The following is a 19,168-nucleotide window of genomic DNA, read 5'->3' as shown; positions in this document are numbered from 1 at the left end:
TATGTCACTAACCCCAAGAATCTACCCACTCACTACCACAAACCATTAATCTGGGTGACTAAACAACTGTGGGCCACCAAGCATCAGGTCACCTGGCAGACCTAGGTTAAAACAAAACTCCAAAATAGCTTGGTTACATAAAAATATATTGAATACATAACTATCCAAGTAACAAAAAGTAACTTTCTGGGTCAATATTTTTTTTTCCTTTCAGGAAGTTAAAGTTTTCCTGAAATATATTTACTTTCTTATTTTTTTCCTGTTTACGAAATTAAAAAATAAAAAGTCCTTTGAGGCATATTTTTAAAACACAGAAACTCAAGGAACCTTAGTGATCCACAGGAAACGTTTACCCCTGAGAGAGGTTTCTTCCCAGTCTTTTCAAGTTACTGCCAGAAGAGTGTCTTTGATTCAATGCCCTATATCTTAAACATCAAGAACCGGGCCTGGCACGCAGAACTAAATAAATACCTGATTAGTATGGTAAATGTGCTTGCAGACTTTTGTGCTTTTTGAATACTTATGTTTTTATCCTAATTTTGTGCATTTCTTATAAATGCATACGTTTTATAGCCTTGGGACTACATATACTTTCTCACATGTTTTACATATCAAAACATAAGGACACTGTTTCCCAGCCAGTCTACATTTTATCCCTGCCTTCACCCAGTTTTGAGAGATACCTAGCGTGATGTTTTCTGGAGAGCTGGGGTGTTATTTTATTCTTACAAAAGTTACTCAGGTTCACTGTAAAATTTGGGGAAGCATAGCTGGGTTTTACCAGATAAAGGGCATATGTGCATACAACTTGACAGGCTTCATGAGTAGAATTTATTAAAATATCACTAAAAGAAACATTTAAAAATTAACTTGAAGGCCTGGAGTGCTGTGTAGCTCAGTGGTATATCATTTGCCTGGCATGTGTGCAGTTCAATCAGCAGCACTACACACACAATGCAGTCCATATTGCATTGAGCCACAGTTGTGGGTATAGATGACATTAACACAAACCAGAATGAGTAATCCCAAGAGATGCTCTAAATCTGCTGTGTTTATTTATCTAAGAAATTTCCAAACATTAGGTTTTGAAATCAATAGTCTCTCTTCCGTCAAGGTAAAAGACATAAAACAGATCCAAGTAAGTCTAAGGTTGTCTACACAGAGAGTTAATAATTGAACAAAACTTTTTCAAAGCATATTCACATTTTCCACATAAGAAGAAGGAGGATTATTTTCCTTTTATTTCAACTTGGGTGATTTCAGAAAGAGTCTCTATGATTTCTGAATCACTAAAGACAGGTCTAAGTCAACACCTGCAATGAACTTCTCTTTCTACATTCCGTAAAGAAATATTTCTCAACTCAAGCCCTCGGTCCTGTGTGAGGCATTTCGAAGTGGTTTACTTCAAACCTTAGAAATTCTTTCCCATCACTCACCAGAAAACACTACCTTACCAGCCATACATAGTTCCCTCTAGTTCTGTGGCTTAACTGATTTAACTGTGGCCCAAATTCCAGCCTCAGCAGCTCTATGAGATTATAAAGGACACTTTTAAAAAGATAATCATCTGCTAACAGTTCCTGCATAATAAACTTCATTACAACTGTTCCCAAAACATTTGATATTCTATAAACACCTTGTTAAACAAGCAAGGTTGGTACTGTTGGGCTGAGAGATGGCATGGTTACTAAAAGCAACCTCTAACTTGTTCCTGTAAAATGGTCATGACAGCTGTCCATGAGTAATCTTTGGAAAGTATCTTCTGCTGAAGACACTGAAAGAGTCTCAACACTGTAAACAACAGGCAAACCTGTGCTGACTCATCCACACAACCCAAGATCTGGCTTCCACATGGAAGACTTTCAACAAATTCTCTGCAGCAGGTGGAGGTTGTCAGATCACATTTTTCATTCACCAACAAAGCTTTCCCTCCATGGGAACCTCGGAGAGTAGAATATGCAAGGATTATTCAATTTGCCTTTTAATCTACTTAACTCCTGAAGAAGCCTAATTCTTAAACACCTGTTAGGGAAGGAAAAAGAAAAAAGAAAAAAAGAAAAATCTCAGCCATGAGCTTATTAAGTTCCATGGTATACTGTTTCAACCACATCAACCTGCAACCATCCTGGAAGAAATAAGAGACACTTGTGCTTCCCTTTGGCTATCCAAATATTGAACCAATGGCCCCCCAGGAAATTGACATTTCTCGAACTGAGAGAAGGCTGAGACCCTGATGCCAGGCAGAGGGGGAATCTTGCCCAGAAAAATATTTCACACAGTCCTGACGACTTATCAGACCACCTTGCAGGGGAGACTGATGCTGATACAATGGTAAAGGGCAGATCACACCTTGCCCAGCTCCACATCTTGACCAGGACTACTTTATACAAAGCTCCTGCCCTCTGTTTGTACCTGAACCTCATGTTAGGACCAGGAAGATGGAGGGGTCACTACACCTCTTTATTCTTCTTCTCAACATGGCCACACTGAATAAATACCCTTTCTGCTTTCCATTACTAATCATGTCTTTAATTGGTTGTCAGGGAGGCTTTCAGGACCCACGCCCTGACCCTGACTCTGGTAAGAAACCCTCCAAATGATTCCCTTTTGAAGGTCAAAATCACTTAGTAGAAAATAAATGCAGTTCAAATGGAGTTGCCAGAAGCAAATGGAAGGAAAAAATGGTCCCAGCCTCAAGTTCAGAGGTATGAGGTGGTCAGCTGCTGCTAATCTGTTTACTTTGAAAAGGGCTTTGTTCTCTCTCAGCCATAAATGTTCCACTGAGAGAGCTAAGAAGTGGTCCCTCCTTGATGACTCTGGATTAAAATGATTTGCATTTACAATTATTCTAACTATTCAAAACTATGAGCCCAAGCAAGGTTTGATTATTGTTGATTTAAAAAATGCTATGGAAGGCAATGGAAGCATAATGTGAGAAGACAAGTTTTGAAATCAAGAAGTATAAATATGATGCCTATGATAAGGCATGGAAACTATGAGGGGCGTTCCTACTTGGCACAGTCCTTCGTGTTTCTACTAGAACTTAGTAGGTGGGGTCCAGGGAAGCTAATCATCTGACGTGTGGGACAGGAACACCTGTGAGGAACAGGCACACCTGTGATGAGCAAAGAGGAATCTGGTTTGCAGATCATTAGTTGTGTAGCCCTTACTGATCTATAAGACATTCAATTCTGAGCGTCAAGTTCCTCAAAAGTACAAGAGGAATTATACTAATGACCGAAAACCAGGTCTTATGAAGACAAATGTATGATGACATGGTGTGGAGTTTAGAGCAAATCCTGGCTCTCAACTCAACTGTTATGGATCCATCTCAGATCACCTCTGACAAGAACAATTAGTAAAACCGGAGTGAAATTTATTCATTCATGATGTTAACATTTTAGCAGACTAGCATTCAAAATAAATTTGCAAGTTGTTGTTTAGAAAAAAACAAAAATGGCACACACTAACAGCACTAATGAGGCACAGTGCAAGGCAGAGGTTTCCAGGTGGGTCCTAAAATACAGTGTATAGTTCCAAAGGATTAAATACAAGCCCAGGTTCCAAACTCCATCTCAAATGCAGAAATATCTGAAGCAAAAAGCAGTAACATTCCTATTCCATCAGTCCTCTTTCCCACTTTCTATCACTGCGTTCTATCTTCCCTCCCATGAACACCCCCACGGCTACTTATTAACTTCCTGAATGGGAGGGAAATAGGAGGGCAAGGAAGAGGAGAGAGTAAGGGAAGTAAGGGATGGGATCACTAACACTAAAGGCCTTCTGAAAGTCATATGGAAACCTACTACTGTAGAAGATTCTTAAAGTATACATATACAGTATAAAAAGAGTTTAAATGTAGTTACCCTATAATAGGGGTTCAATGATGCCACAGACTGGCAAATACAAAAGCCAATACCAGGAATGGACTCCCTCTTTTGAAGATGCTGACCACGGAGGTCCCACAGACTCTCAAATGATATTGGCTATTACCATTGCTCTTCGTTACTGGTCAGAACTTAAGGGTAAGACTTTATTGCTGCAGACACTACATATCTGAGTCACAGAACAAACAAGGAGAAATCAAACTGTTACTGACCTTGAAACTTCATTTGTACTGGCTAGCTTTCATAGTATTAGAAGGTGCTATGCATACCACTCCAAGAGAAGGTAATCCTCAACCTTACCCACTATAATCCTTATATCTACAATAACAACTGGCCTTGTAAAATATGCTCACTGGTGCAAAAGTGGCACAAATATTCTGGGAGTAACCAACCATCTTCTGATTGGGTTTAAAGCCCACTTCACAAGATGGAGCCCATTCAGGGCACTGTTACCAGAGCCAAGAATCTGTGGCTAGACAGGTCACAGGTGGTAAGGGAGAACCAGCTACTATTATTCTGACAAATAGACATAGTATTAAACTGATTCCTGATGACTTATTGTTATACCCAAAGATTAATGCAGCTCTCAATTCTTACCAGAGAAGCGTCTTTTTGCAGCAGATGGCAATTAACAAAAAGGCCCAAGCTTGGTCAACATACAGAAAAGACTCTGGAGTCTCAGTCCTAAGTGGGACATCTATACTACACCCTCTCCTCTCAAGTCTCAGGGATCATTGTGGCAGAGGCGGTAGAAAGACTGGAAGAGCCAGAGGTAGTAGATAAATACAAAGAAACCATATTGTCTGAACATCACAGGGTAGTTGTATGTATGAACCCATAGCGGTTACAACAACATGCATAAGACCTGTGCAAACCCAAGCTTGACAGACACTATCATGCATGGGGAAGGTAGGCAAGAAGCCTCAGCCCTAGCTGAAGATCTGCTGGCAGCTGACAGCTGCTGGGAGAGAGTCAATTTCTTTAAGGGATATGAAACCTGGTAGGTTGAACAGACTCCAAGATATAGACCCACAACCCAAGAGAGTTTGGGCAACACAGATTAGACTCTATAGGCCTTTATAAGAAAAATTATAATAAAGGACAGGAAGTAGGGGGAGTAGGGGAGGGCTGGAAATGAGAAGGAAGGTTGAATGTGATCAAAATACATTGTATGAACTTCTGGAAGAATCAATTTTTTTAAGTGCTAAAAAAAACCCCAACAACAACAACAACAACAAAATCCAGTGCCAGTTTCATCGAGCACTCATACTTCTCATTAAGAGAAAACTTTGGAAAGACAGTAAAGACTAAAAACCATTTGCAGAAATTGGCTGAAATTAATAAGAACTTGAAGGCCCCATAGTCAGATTGGTTAACGCACGGGAAGACAGAAGAAAAATGCCACACAAACTGGTGACACACAGTGAAGGCAAAACACAGAGCAGCCCAGTCCTGCAGCCGCACTCAGCACAGAGCACCTAATGCAACCGAGTGAACGCCCTCATGCTCATCAACGACACACAGCAGGTCCTGAACTTCCATGGAGCGCTGAGGGTCCAGAGTCAAGATGGCACTGTATGTTGGGGAGGGCATGATCAATGACTGAATTGTACTCCCCATAGTAAAATTTGGTTAAAATACTTCAATTTTAGAAGAAAATATTTAATCAGAATGTGATTTAATCTGCACTTTTCCACAAAGACGAGCAGAATAGGAACTATTTTAATCAAGCTAACATTTAGAGGAGGCTATTCACACAACGATGTTCAAACCCTAGCTTTACCAAGCACAACAGTAAGCCTTACAAGATTATAAACATGTATCTGTCACGACATAGCAGTTTAGTACAAATATACAAGGGCTTGTATGAAACAACATATAAAGTTATCCTTTTCAATGCTGTTTATAAAAGCTTTAAGGTCTAGAGTCTGGTTAAATAAGTTCTTGTCATTTCACAGATTGAAACAGTGCAGCTATTAGAGCGAATGGTACAGATTCCTAATTTCTACCAGGCTGAATGAAATCACCTCCAGAAGAAATTATGAAAGAAAAGAGCTAAGTCTGCAGCTACGGTGTGCTTATAATCTGCCCAGAGCACCTATGGAAGAATACAACAGAACTGAAACTCTGTGTTGCTTAGAGAACTTTTTGAAGTCATGTGCATGTACTCCATTTTTTAAATTCCAAAACAAGGAGCAACCTCTCTTCAATAAAAGAGAACATGTTCCCTGTCTGTCACTTTTCTTCAATTCTGAGCACATCTATAAAACACCAAGCGTGACCAGTCTGGCAAGACAGCTCCCTGCCTTTCTTCAGAACCACCAATCACAGTCCCTACGCTGGAGTAGATGAAGGAATGCTCACAGCAACCTACAGGGAACAAGCCTGAACGTTCTGAAAGGTCTGTTTTTGTATTCTGATGGAAATAATTTTTAATGACCCTAAATACCTTGCAGCCTTTGCTGTCGAGCAGGTGTGGTGCCAAGTATGTTGTCTTGCATAAAGTAATTTTCACAAAAATACAGTCTGCTGGCTCATAGTTGATCTTTACCCCTAACCAAGTGCCAAGGGGACTGGCTAAACCTGTTCACTTCAGTTAATACCAACATACAGCTCACTTACTAAACAGAATCACAAACACTGTGTAGGCTGCCACCAGTGTTATACTCTGCCCACTGCCCTCTGCCAACTCCAAACAATACCCTGAAAAGCAATGAGGCACACAGAACAGTAAATGCCCCTCCCCCCCCATTGGCCCATTCCCTAAACAAAACTCAAACCAACCCCATCAATAATGCACAGCAGCCATCATATGCCCCCAAAGGAAAAGACACAGCTATCCGTACTCCACAGCTTCCAGACCCCAGTTTAAAGACAGTTAACTTCTGGGCTCTCTTACACCACTTCCAGGTGATCATATGGCTTTGGGAAACAAGAAACACCTCCTCTCTACTAGCAGCCAAGCCAGGTCACCATCTGAAATCAAATTCACTCACTATGAGCTATGTGATTACAGGCAAAATGGAGCCAGTCATGCTACCACCTATAGCTCACAGAGCAGCAGTGAGGACAGGCATGTAGAGCTTTTGGCACATGGGCAGCTGCCCATGAATGTCACTAGCATTTCTGTCTCTAAGTGTGAACCTAACTAACTAAAGCATTTTGGTTTCCAAATTCTACTCTGGCTTCTAACTATCAATAAGTGACCGTAAAAGAAAGATAGGGCTGGGGATGGAATTCAGTGGGAGAACTGAGGAATACATCCAAAGCCATGGGTTTCACTCTCAGTACTGCATGAAAAGAAAATAAATAAATAAAAGCCTGAGAGTGGTGGTGCTGCTGAAATGATCCCAGCTACTCTACCCTCTGCCCCACTGGGAAGTCCCTACTCTTATCAGAGTGAGGTATAGCGTCCTCAAAGCATTCCAAGTTTCACCTTAACTGTCAGTAAATATAGGAACTCTGGCTCCAAAATGAGGGGAGTCTCTGCCAGATGTTCCCAATACTCCTATGTTACACTTTCCACACAGCTAGCTTCTAAGGTCCTGTCTGCTAGAAAGTGTGCTCTACTCACCACTAAATTGCTAGCACCTGGCACAGTGACAGCTCACATAGCTGCAGACTAACAAGGAAATGGGGAACCATCTTTTCAAGCAAGACAATCCATTTCACCCATACTAAGTTAAGGCTGGGAGGTATGGTAACCTCCCAGGTATAGTAGCCAGGACCTTCCCAGTTCTATCATATTGAACCTTTCCATGTGAAGTTGAATGGGCCCAGTAAGAGTCTGTATAATAGGCCAGAGAGCAAGTGGGTATTAAGTAGCAAATCCTTCAGCTGACCAGTTCAGACCAGGTAATTCATCCTGCCTATGCTTAACTAAAGTACAAGACTTTTGGTTAATAGTTTCACTGTAACCTTAGTATCTGCTTACCTGTCTAAATGTGAGTCCATGTTATTTTTGCATTTTGCTTTCCCCTCGAGTTGAGAAAGGTACTGCTAAACACACTCAGGAGTAAATCTATGCTGACATCAACTTTCAGGGAAGTACATTTCCAAGAGAAGCCAATTCACCCTGAACTGGGCAAGATGAGAATGCCAATTTCCACCAAGCTGACTGTTAGCATTTTCTAGGGGAACAGAACCAACATTTTCTAAAAGGGATTCATTAGACTGGCTTACACTCTAGAGGCTACGTAATCTGACAATAACCACCTGTGAGTTGAGAGGCGGGAACCAGGTAGCTGCTCAGTCCATGAAGAGCCAGGTCAGTCTCAGTCTGGCACTCAAAGTCTAGAAGCTCTCTGGAGAGTTGCTGGTATTGAGCCCATGTCAGAAGATTGCAGGCGCTGGAGTCTGATGCTGGCAGAGGCTGGCGGCAGCAGTAATAAGATACACTCACTCCATAAGAAGAGAAGGCAGGCAGACACTACTGCTTTCTCTCAGACCTTTTCAATCTGGATCACCCATTGGAAGGTGACACTCAGGGTTAATTCTCTGTGGAAACATCCTCACAGACATGCCCAGAGGCACGGCTCTTAGGTGACTCTATAACCTTGAATGAGAAATGCCGCCCACAGGCCCCAGTTGGTGGTGCTGTTAGGGGAGGTTATGGAAGCTTTAGGAAGGGCAGCAGTCCTGAAGAAAGTGTATTACTGGGGGTGGGCTTTGAGACTTTATAGCCTTGCTCTGCTTCCACTTGACTCCCTCTGTTTCCTACTATGGAATGAAATGCTCTCCCTCAGCTTCCTGTTCCTGCCTCCTGCTGCCATACCTCCCCCTGACATCATGAACTATCCCTCTGGAGCTCTAAGTTCAAATCAGTTATCCCTTCTGTAAATATGTTGCCTTGGTCATGATATTCCATCACAGCAACAGAAAGTAACAAATACACATGGTGAAAGAAGAGTAAAGGAAATATAGTTATCAATGTGATACATGCATATATACACACAAACCTATTCTTAAAACAAGAAAGACCCATGACACTTACAATCCTCATTTCTGTAACAGGTCATATGACCATAACTATTTTCTATTATCCGTTCCACATTCCCTCTACTCCCAGCAAGGACCTCAGGAGGTCTTGGTCCCTTCTCTGAAGTGACCCACACCTAATTCATGAAGGATCTGGGCCATCTCTCATTCCTACCTAGGTTGGGTTGTTACAGTTTCTCATAGACCTTAATCAAAGAGCATGGTAAAACTAAGAGATGCTCAAGCATCTCCTGCATTCCAGACATACTTTTCCTCAATTCCATTGCCATAAAGCAGCTCAAGTTCCCCCTGGTAGTCTGGCTTAATCACTCCTGCTAACACTGTAACTCCTTTCTTAGCCTGTTCACTTAAATAAATCAGGAGCCCAAAGTGGCCAGGAAAAGGTCATCATTTCCAGCTCAATGGAATGGTTATTGAGCCTCCTGATATAAGGATTCCTTCTTCTGGAACCAGGACTCCTGTGCAAATAAACCATAATGTAGTGAGAATGGGAAGCAAACTTTTGTTAGTAGGGGTCATGATGAGCTGACCATTCCCATTCCCAGTCCCTTCATTCCTGGACCCAGGAATCCTGGCTATGAAGGAAACGTTACCATAGATCAGATGCTGATTAAGGGTACATAGAGCCTTCTGGAGAGCCTTGTTCCAGCCCTATAAGGTATGGCCACCTCACTGGCACTGTAAGTGAATCTCCAAAAGACCACTCCATTGTGCTACCCAGCTAGCTGCTTCATGATGATGAGGGGCATGATTAAGTCCACTGCCGCGGTTCTTTGTGAAGCGAGTTCCTTGGTCAGGAACAATGCTGTGCGGAATACCATAAAGAAGGATAGAGCAAATTCTAAGTCCATGCATGGCAGTTTAGCAGAAGCATTACATGCAAAAAAGGGGGCAAATGTATAAGAATAATAAGTGTCTATTCTAAAACCAAAACACTACCTTTCCACAGCAGAAGGCTGCAGCTAGAGTCTGACGTCAGCAGTGGCAGTGATAGACGCCTTACTCACGAAGCAGCAGCTGCAGTAGGCAGGTACGTGCTGCATTTTCCTTAGACCTCTTTATATTTAGACTGCCCTTTGAGGGTGGTTCTTCCCTGCTCAGTTATGCGGAAATGTCACCACAGACACAACTACAGGTATCTCCTAGGTGAGTCTAAGTCCTGTCAAGCTGACAAGACCAACCATCACATTGACAATTTAAAAAATAAAACCGAAAGTTTCAATGACTTCCTATGACTCTTAACATGTCCAATCAATCTGTTTAGTGTGTTAGAATACCTCTACTTATGAATTATATGATGGATTTATCTTTTTCATCCCTCAGAGGGAAGAGTTCAAAACCAATCTATTCCTTTTCTTTGAAAAGTAACAAAATACATAACACAAAATCTGCCATCTTGGTAAGTTTTAACTATGCACTCTCTGCCACTAAGAACATTCATATGGTTGTCAACTACTACCATAGCACCAAAATTTCTGCATCATCCCAAACACAAATTCTGTTAAACAGTATTTTCATTCTCACTACCCCCAGGAAATCCCCATTCTATTGGCTGTTTCTATGGATGACTAGTCAAGATACTTCACATAAGTGTGCTGGCCTTGTTTTTCTTAGCACAAACTTATCACAATGATTTTAAGATCTTATATGCTGTACCATGTCTAAAAATTTCCTTTCTCTTTGTGTGTATGCATGTGTGGTATATGCATGTGTATATGTCTGTATGTATGGGGGGGGCGGTGAAGACCGGAAGTTGGCATAGAAAATTCCCTCTAGTATACCCCACCTTATTTTTTGAGACAAGGTCTCTTGTTGAACCTAGAGTTCACCAACTGGGCAAGATCAGGTAGCCAGCAAACACCAGGGATCCTTTCTCTGCCTCCTGAGTGCTAGCATCAGAAGTACGCAACACAATACCCAGATATTTTTATGTGCATGCTGGGGATCCAAACCAAGTCCCCATGCATGCATGGTAAGTACTTTACTAACAGAGCCATCTCTCCAGCCCCAATTTCTTTCCTTTTAAAAACCAGCCAAAGAGCATCATTGTCTTGTGTGCACATGGCACATTTTGTTTCTCTATACATATGTCAATGAATATTTAGGTTGCTTCCAACAATTAGCTATTATGAATAATGTGGCTATGAACATGAGTGGGTAAATGTTTCTTTAAGATCCTATTTTCAATTCTTATGTCTATATAACCGGAGGTGGCATTGCTGGGTCACGTGGAAATACTATTTTTAATTTTTTGAGAACTGCCGTGCTGTTTTCCACAGTAGCTGCACCATTTGAAATTATTGTCAGCAGCACAGAAGGGTTCCAAGTTTTCCACAACCTCATCAACACTTGCTATTTTCTATTAAAATAGTAACCATCTTAAACATTAAAACCAGGGCTGGAGAGATGGCTCAGCAGTTAAGAACACTGACTGTTCTTGCAGAAGACGGGGGTTCGAATCCCAGCACCCACATGGCAGCTAATGACTGTGTGTAACTCCAGTTCCAGGGAATCCAACAGCTTCTTCTGTCCTCCGCAGGCATTGCACGACACAGGTGCACTTAGCTACATGCAGGCAATACACGCATACATGTAAAATAAAAATAATAAAATATTTAAAAAAACATTAAAACCAGTTGATTGAATTCAAATTTTATCTCATCTATGTAGGTGGCTAAGAATGTCAGAAAACCTGATTTACATGAGTATATAAGTTTACATGAATACATAAATACTCACCTTCTGAGAGGCAATTTGAATAAAGCCCCTAAGAAGAAAAAAGAGGGGAGGGGGAAGGGAATGAGAGAAAAGAACATAGAACAAAACCTCTGAAACCAACTCCTCCAAGGCGAAACACTTTCTGTAAACTTCTGTCCTTCACTTGTGAAGTAGAGCTTCAAATACACACATCTTTAAAGTTCTTGGGAGAAGTTATGAAACTGTATAAACAGTATGGTGGCCAGCACCGAGTAAGCACTGAAGTAAGGAGAGACAGTGATGATAAGGAAGAGGAAGTTTCATTATTACTTGAATACCACAAAAAGCTACAAAAGACCTCATATTAGCATTTAGTATAGATTTATCAGCTATTCAGATGATACTATCCACTATAATGGGATGTATACGCCCAGACCTCAAAGATGTCATTATAGCTAAGAAGATTTTCTCATTTTTGACTTTTAAATAACTATATAAGTATATAAACATATTCTTCCCCAGGGTAGATAGTGTCAGAAAATCAGCAGTGGCAAGACAGCACAAAATTACACCTTTTTTCACAGTTTGAAAAAGTGGTAACAAGAACTTGTCATGGACCTTAATTATAAATAATCTAGTTCTATAGCAAAAGAATAAAGGACAATTGTGAGGTAATTTTTGTGCCCTCTTTTCTTGGTTAACTAATTAAAATGGCTATCTTTCAAACCTTCGGTCCAGGCGAAATGCCTATAGTCTATGGAAAAACCAAAGCACCATTTGCTGAATGCCGCACAGGTACGTTTTCCCTGGGATCTCACCTGGCTTTTAGAGATATTCAGAGAATCTGAGTTAAGTCTTAAAAATCATTAAACTCTACCACCAACTAAGCACCATCTCTGTTTCTGAAACTTGCCAATAAATTCTAAACAAATACAGAATACTCAGGAAGCTGAAGTGTTATATAAAGAAGATGCATAAATACATTTAAACAAATCAAGCAAATGAAAATAGATTTTAAAATCAAAGCTAAATAAAAAAAATGCTAATCCAAACCCTGCAAGAACAATCACAAGTGGCCCGTTCTCAGCTCTTTCCACTTATTTATTGACACTTCTAATCTGCATTAGTCTTCTGATTTGGGTTCCAGCCATATTACATTTTAAATTACTCCTTAAAATTTTGACATAGTATTTACATACTCTGCTGAGAAATATTCATGTAAAACAATACCCTAAAGCCCTAATTATGTGCTGGCTGAGGTCTCCTCCAGTCTTTCCACTGTGCTAATATAAACCCATACTAACCTACTTCCCTATGCACCTGAAGAAATGATCCACAGCATCAGCTCACCTTGATAATGCCAATAGTTTAGGTTTATTAGCTTGCATTTAATCGGGAACGCCTTTCTGCTTCAATAACTGTTCTTTTAAAATGCTTTAAAATTACTTTCCACTTTCTGTAATTATGGTATATGGGTATGTAATTTTAAATGTTTCTCTGGTGGTTCAAGATTTAATGCAGGATCTCATCTGAATTTTTAAAATATTTTATTATTTTTATTTTATGTGTATGTGTGTATTGCCTGCATGTAGGTAAGCGCACCTGTGTCATGCAATGCCCGTGGAGGACAGAAGAGGCTGTCAGATCCCCTGGAACTGGAGTTACGGACAGTTTGTTAGCTGTCATGTGGGTTCTGGGATTCGAACTCGGGTCTCCTGCAAGAACAACCAGTGTTCTTAACTGCTGAGCCATCTCTCCAGCCCCTCAGCTGATTTTTCAAAGAACTTTTTAGTCAGTTCTCTGGAGGCTCAAGGTGGCATTATGAAGATCTATCATCACTGGGTCTCTGATAAAAACTGGGCTGAAACACTTCTGGCCACAAAGCAGCCCTGACAAGATAAATTCTCTTTTTTTCAATTATATTTTTATTTATTTAGTGTGTGTGTGTGTGTGTGTGTGTGTGTGTGTGTGTGTGTGTATGGGTATGCATATGCCATGGTGCGCAAGTGGAGGCCAGAGGAGAGCTTGAGGAAGTCAGTTCTCTCCTTCCACCATGTGAATTCCAGAGACTGAACTCAGTTTGTCAGGCTTTCCAAGTGCCTGTACCCACTGAGCCGTATCACCAGCCCCATAAATTCCTGAAGCAGTTATCATCACTCTTTCAACAAGACAGAAAGCTGTCCCTACACTGTGTATCTGAGGTAGCTGGCATTTGAGTCTTCCTCCTCAGAAATTTCATTGCAAATTGGCTACCATGAGGGAGCCAACAAGAAGCTGGGTGCTTTGGAGAGGAGATGGGTGTGTGGGTGACTATGATCAAAATGAGACATTTACACATATGAAATTTTCAAAGAACACATTTTTTTCCAGTTTTTAAAAAGCATTTTATTATTTTTATGTGTTTGAGTGTATTGCCTGAAAGAACAGATTTTTTTAAAAAGTTGAGTGCTTGGGCCGGGCATGGTAGCGCATACCTTTAATCCCAGCACTTGGGAGGCAGAGGCAGGCGGATCTCTGTGAGTTCAAGGCCAGCCTGGTCTACATAGTGAGTTCCAGGACAGCTGGGGCTACAGGGAGACCCTATCTCAAAAAGACCAAAAAAAAAAAAAAAAAAGTTGAGTGCTGACAAACAGGGTACCTTCTCTCTCACTGTCTGTCATTACCCTAAACACCACCCCAGTTACTGATCTTGTGAAATCTGGATCCCACCTCGCAGAGGCAGCCTGAGTGCGGCCTTCTGCCCAGTACCAACATCACTCCAACCAAGACTGCTGTTGAGAGCCAAGGTTATCTAACAGTCAGAGCACTTCTGAATCTACAACCTTTGGCAAAGAACCTGCTCAGAGTTCCTGGACAGGAAACCAGATCTTCTGAGTCTCACTGTGATGCTTTCAGATATTTCAACTATCACTCTGCATCCTGAGGCATGGCCTGAGATAACCAAATGACAAAGTTGGTAAAAAATCTTACCATTTATTCAGAGCAGCCACATCAAACATATGTTCCCTCCGAACCAAACACTTCTCCCTGAATATTCTAATTTCATCAGCCATCTTAATGTCCTTTATAGCAAGTCCCTCCTCCCACCACAGGACCAGGTACTACACTCTGCTCTCAAGTCTCCTTCTCCTTTACACTGAAACAGCTCTTCAGCTTTTACCTTTTATGTAATTGACATTCTTTTTTAAAAAAATATTTTATTATTTTTATTTTATGTGTATGAGTGTATTGCCTGCATGTATGTGAGTGCACCCGTGTTGTGTAATGCCGCATAGGTCAGAAGAGGGCTTCAGATTCCCCTGAAACTGGAGTTAAGGATGGTCTGTAACCACCATGTGGGTACTGGGCATCGAACCCGGATCCTCTGCAAGAGCAGTCATTGCTCTTAACCGCTGAGCCATCTCTCCAACTCCCATGATTGATATTCTTGAATACTTGGAAGTTATTTTAGGAAATATCCTTCAATTAAGACATTACTTCTATCTGCTTTGATTTGTTTCCTGACAAATTCACATCATCCTTAGCTGGGATAAGTTGCCTGCTGTCCCTTATTAGTAATGCTAATTTTGATTCCTTGTTTAAGATGTTGTTTCTTTTAGAATTAACCATACCATTTAATTTGTGGGAAGAACAGTGACTTTCTTTGATTTCAGTATCTGACCTGTTCATTTGTTCGGTTGGTACTTGCTGAGCACTTGTTCTTTGGAACTGGAGACACAGCAGTGGAAAAAGATACAATCTCACCTCACAGAGTTCATACTCTAGTTAGGAAAGGCAAACACAAGCAAGAAAGTCAATGAAGCGCATACCTTGTGCTCTGCTGAAGTGCTTCCAAGAAAACAATGCAATTCGGGAAAGCCTGGCAGTGAGGAGGAACTGGATCAGCAACTGCTGTTGTGGCCTGTAGTGCAGTAACAACACAGTGCAAAAGAGAGCTTCCGGAAGCACAGGTTGCTCTGTGTCACTTCTGACATTAAGATTCAGGGCAAAACTCCTCAAAGGACACCCAAGGTCTGCATGTAGCACCTCAGCCCTCTCCACTCTCATCTCTTGCCATCTACTCTGCCAATAACACTTGTCCTTCCTCCAAATGTGCCCTCCAGTGCCTCTTCATACTTCCCACAGCCCACCTGCAGTAAGTAGCTTCCTTGTCCTGTCCATTCTCAGCTCCGCACCTGGAAAGTCCTTCAGTGCTGAGAAGTGAGCCAGTGAAATGACCACTTCATAAATTGTATCAGTGCAACAACAAATGAAAAAGAGGCAATTATTTATATTATTTTATAAATAGTATACAAAGTTTTGCACTATATGCAAAGGTACTTGGTTACAATTTTAATTAATTAGGACACTTGATAAACTATGTTTGATTTTTCCCTCTTCTGAGAGTTCATTAAGGAAATCAGCTTGAAGATGCAATTCTGTGTTAGCATTAGCATTGCTAATAAGGGATGGCAGGCATCCTACCTCAGCTAAGAATTAACAAGCAGTTCTTGAGGAAAAGCAGCTTGTAAATAAGCATCAGAAATATGAACAATGTGAATACCTGTGCCAGGGAGATGGCTCAGTGGGAAAAGCTCTTGACCAGAGTTTGATTCTTGGAACCCATGTAAAAAACCACATATGGTACACATCTACAGTCCTAGCACTCCTATGGAGAGATGGGAGGCAGGGACAGGAAAATCAGCTGGAAGCTTGACATTAGCCCTAGGTACACGGGGCAGTCACATCAACAAGAGAGACCTTGCCTCAAACAAGGTGGAAGGTGAGAACTGACTCCTGAAAGTTATCCTCTGACACATATTCCATGGTACATTGTGTGTATATGCCCATACACACACAAATACACTAAGTTAATATTTTTTAAAATGTAAACACCTACAGAGCAGTAATGTAGATCAAACTATCAAGTGACACTTTAGCTCACTTAAGCACATAAGTTTCTAAGACCTAATAAGCTACTCTGTCCTGTTTGATGCTACAGAACTTTCTAGAAAGTGAGACAGGCTTCCCCACTTTTTTTTTTTCCACGTCAGATGGGTAATGTGCCAGTGCATAACAAGGTTTGAGGGCAGCACATGTCACGCATGTGTGTGAACACCCACGCTTATGAACCACAAAAGGACTGGATTCCCCACTTTCAAAGAGGTTAGAAAATGTGGTAAAGGCCGGCAAGATGGCTCGGTGGGTAAACATGATTGCTTGTTACATAAGTCTGACAACCTGTGTTCAATCCCTGGAAGCTACAGTGGAAAGAGCCAACTCCCGAAAGCTGTTCTCTAACATCATGGCTTAAGCATGCTCACACACACACAAACAATAGTGATAAACAAAAACATTTTTATTTAAGACAAAAACTGTGGCAAGAAGATAAAATACACAGTATTATTAAAGCCCTCTGAAAAAAAGAAAACTTACTTTCCAAACAATTAGACATAATTACATAAACAATTACAGTTTTAAGTATGGGTATTTAAGACCTAATTGGCCACCTTGCCTCACAGTCCATTTTGTTATGTATATATATATATATATACTCTGGAGAGAGGAAGGCGCTGTGGTTGCATCCTTCACAACCTCTTTGAGCAGAATGCTTGCTTTGTGGATGCTAACTGCCTTCACTGCACAAGATACTTGCAATTTAGAAATAAATGTCTGGGGTAGACTTTGCCTCCTCCCTGTCAACAGGATACCATTGACCAGGCCCCTCATCTGTTCTTCATGAACTCCCTCTTTCCCCAAGGCCTCTCACTGGACATACTCTTACATCTACCACTAATCAAAAACACTGGGTAATTCTCCTGTCTGTAAAAAGCGGACCTGAACTTTTACCTCCAGTCTTTCCCTATGCCAAGACTTAAAAATGAGGAAAGAAAGAAAAGAGCAACAAGAACAGCAAGGGAAGTAGGTAAAGGAAGCTGCAGGCCTGGACTCACTCCATAGCTGAGCTCCTAAAGGGCATGGCAGGAGAGTAACCCACTGAGAGCCCAGTGCTTTCCATCTGTCCCCATGCCAGAGGAAGCAAAAGGCAGGCAATGTCATCCTTCCCTCATTCTATCTGCACAACAAATACCTGCGCATATTTTACATTTTCCTAACGAGTGGTTCATGATTTTGCTAAGATTTTAGGACTTCTCTATTTAAAACTGTACGGGTCACAGTTTTATCACAGAATACTATGGGGATGGGGGAAGGAAATGGCTTCCCTTTCAGTCTTCTGATCCTAGTATCAACTGCATTAGTACTGGTTGCATTTGTCTATGTCAAGACCTCACAGGCTTTCTAAGTGGATTAGAACAATGCCACTTTATACATGCATACCAATTCTTCTTCCTTATCAATAGCCCCACATGTCAACTGATTGGCTCACAGGTCAGAAAATGAACCTGACAATCAAGTAAGAGTTCCAGCACATATCAGTTTATCTCATGATACCATGATAATATGGACAGAAGCCCAATTTGCAATGTAGTCAGGTCATATGATATACAAAACCATGACCTAAGGGGGCTAGGGAAACAAACTGCTAGATCAAGCACTTTAAATCCTCATGGAGGCAAAACTACCCAGCTCCACTGGCATGCAGAATACTCCCATGTGAGAGCCCCACATTGAGAACATCATGTCTACCCAAACCGCAGTCCTGTGAGTACATTTTACATATGTATCTTCCTTTGTCACTCACTGACAGAGAGATGATTGGTTACCGCCTGGGCTAGAGAGGGAAAATGAACTTGCAAACTTCTGTGAAAACAACAAAATACTGTTTTTCCAGAACAGCTGGATCAGAACGCACTGTCTTAAGTGCCACGGAACAAGAAGTGACTTCTCAAGTCTCAGCTCTCAGCTGACAATAGAGCTCTGCAGCCTGACCTCAAACACATCAAGGTGACAGTCACACATAGGCAGACACCTCCACAGTCACCATCACACCCATAGTCGGATGGTCTGAGACCTCAGAAGTTGGCATGACTCAGGGCTGTGAGCATGTTCACCTTGATGCTGCATATATTTATATAGAGCAGACTATGAGGATCATTTTACCAAGAGAAAGAAAGAATGTCAGGCTAGCCGAGTCACTTCCACTCACACTATGCTGCCTGGTAGCTATAAACCCTTTCATGTCCCTGGGAGTGTAGGAACATGTCACACCTGTTCAGAGAAGAGAGAAGATTCTGAGCAAGCAGGCCTACATAAACAGTGACTGTACTTCTTGTCTAAAGATGAAAACATACTAACAAATATTGACACACATCTAAAAATTCATCATGCAAAATACCTGAAACCAGGATGTGCCGTCCCCTACCTACCCAGTGAGGTTCTCACCAGGCCTCTCCCTGGGGAATCTGATGGAACAAGCTCAGATATCTGGGTGGTGCCTGAGAATCTTTGCTTTTAACAAGCACCTGAGGAGCTGCCTAAGCTCAGGCAAGTCTGGAGAACACTGGAGTGGACAATTATACTGTACTCTGCATCACTTCATAATAGCACCAATCAAGCTAGCTTATAAACGGTAACAATAACAAATAATGGTCTTCTTATATAATCCCCCTTATTTACTGCTACCACGTTGACAATATCCATTTTAA

At 41.3% G+C, this 19,168-nt stretch overlaps 1 protein-coding gene and 1 pseudogene across 16 annotated transcripts in view; both read right to left on the bottom strand.

The window, feature by feature from the left end:
* Sgms1 (sphingomyelin synthase 1) overlaps positions 1 to 19,168 on the bottom strand; it is a 323,387-nt gene that overhangs the window by 149,231 nt on the left and 154,988 nt on the right. The window lies entirely within an intron of this gene.
* Positions 16,610 to 16,705, bottom strand: LOC115071221 (annotated as a pseudogene).

The sequence above is a fragment of the Nannospalax galili genome, unplaced genomic scaffold (assembly GCF_000622305.1).
Source record: "Nannospalax galili isolate Female #2095 unplaced genomic scaffold, S.galili_v1.0 scaffold498, whole genome shotgun sequence".
Taxonomy (NCBI): domain Eukaryota; kingdom Metazoa; phylum Chordata; class Mammalia; order Rodentia; family Spalacidae; genus Nannospalax; species Nannospalax galili.
This window is presented reverse-complemented; position numbering and strand designations above follow the sequence as displayed.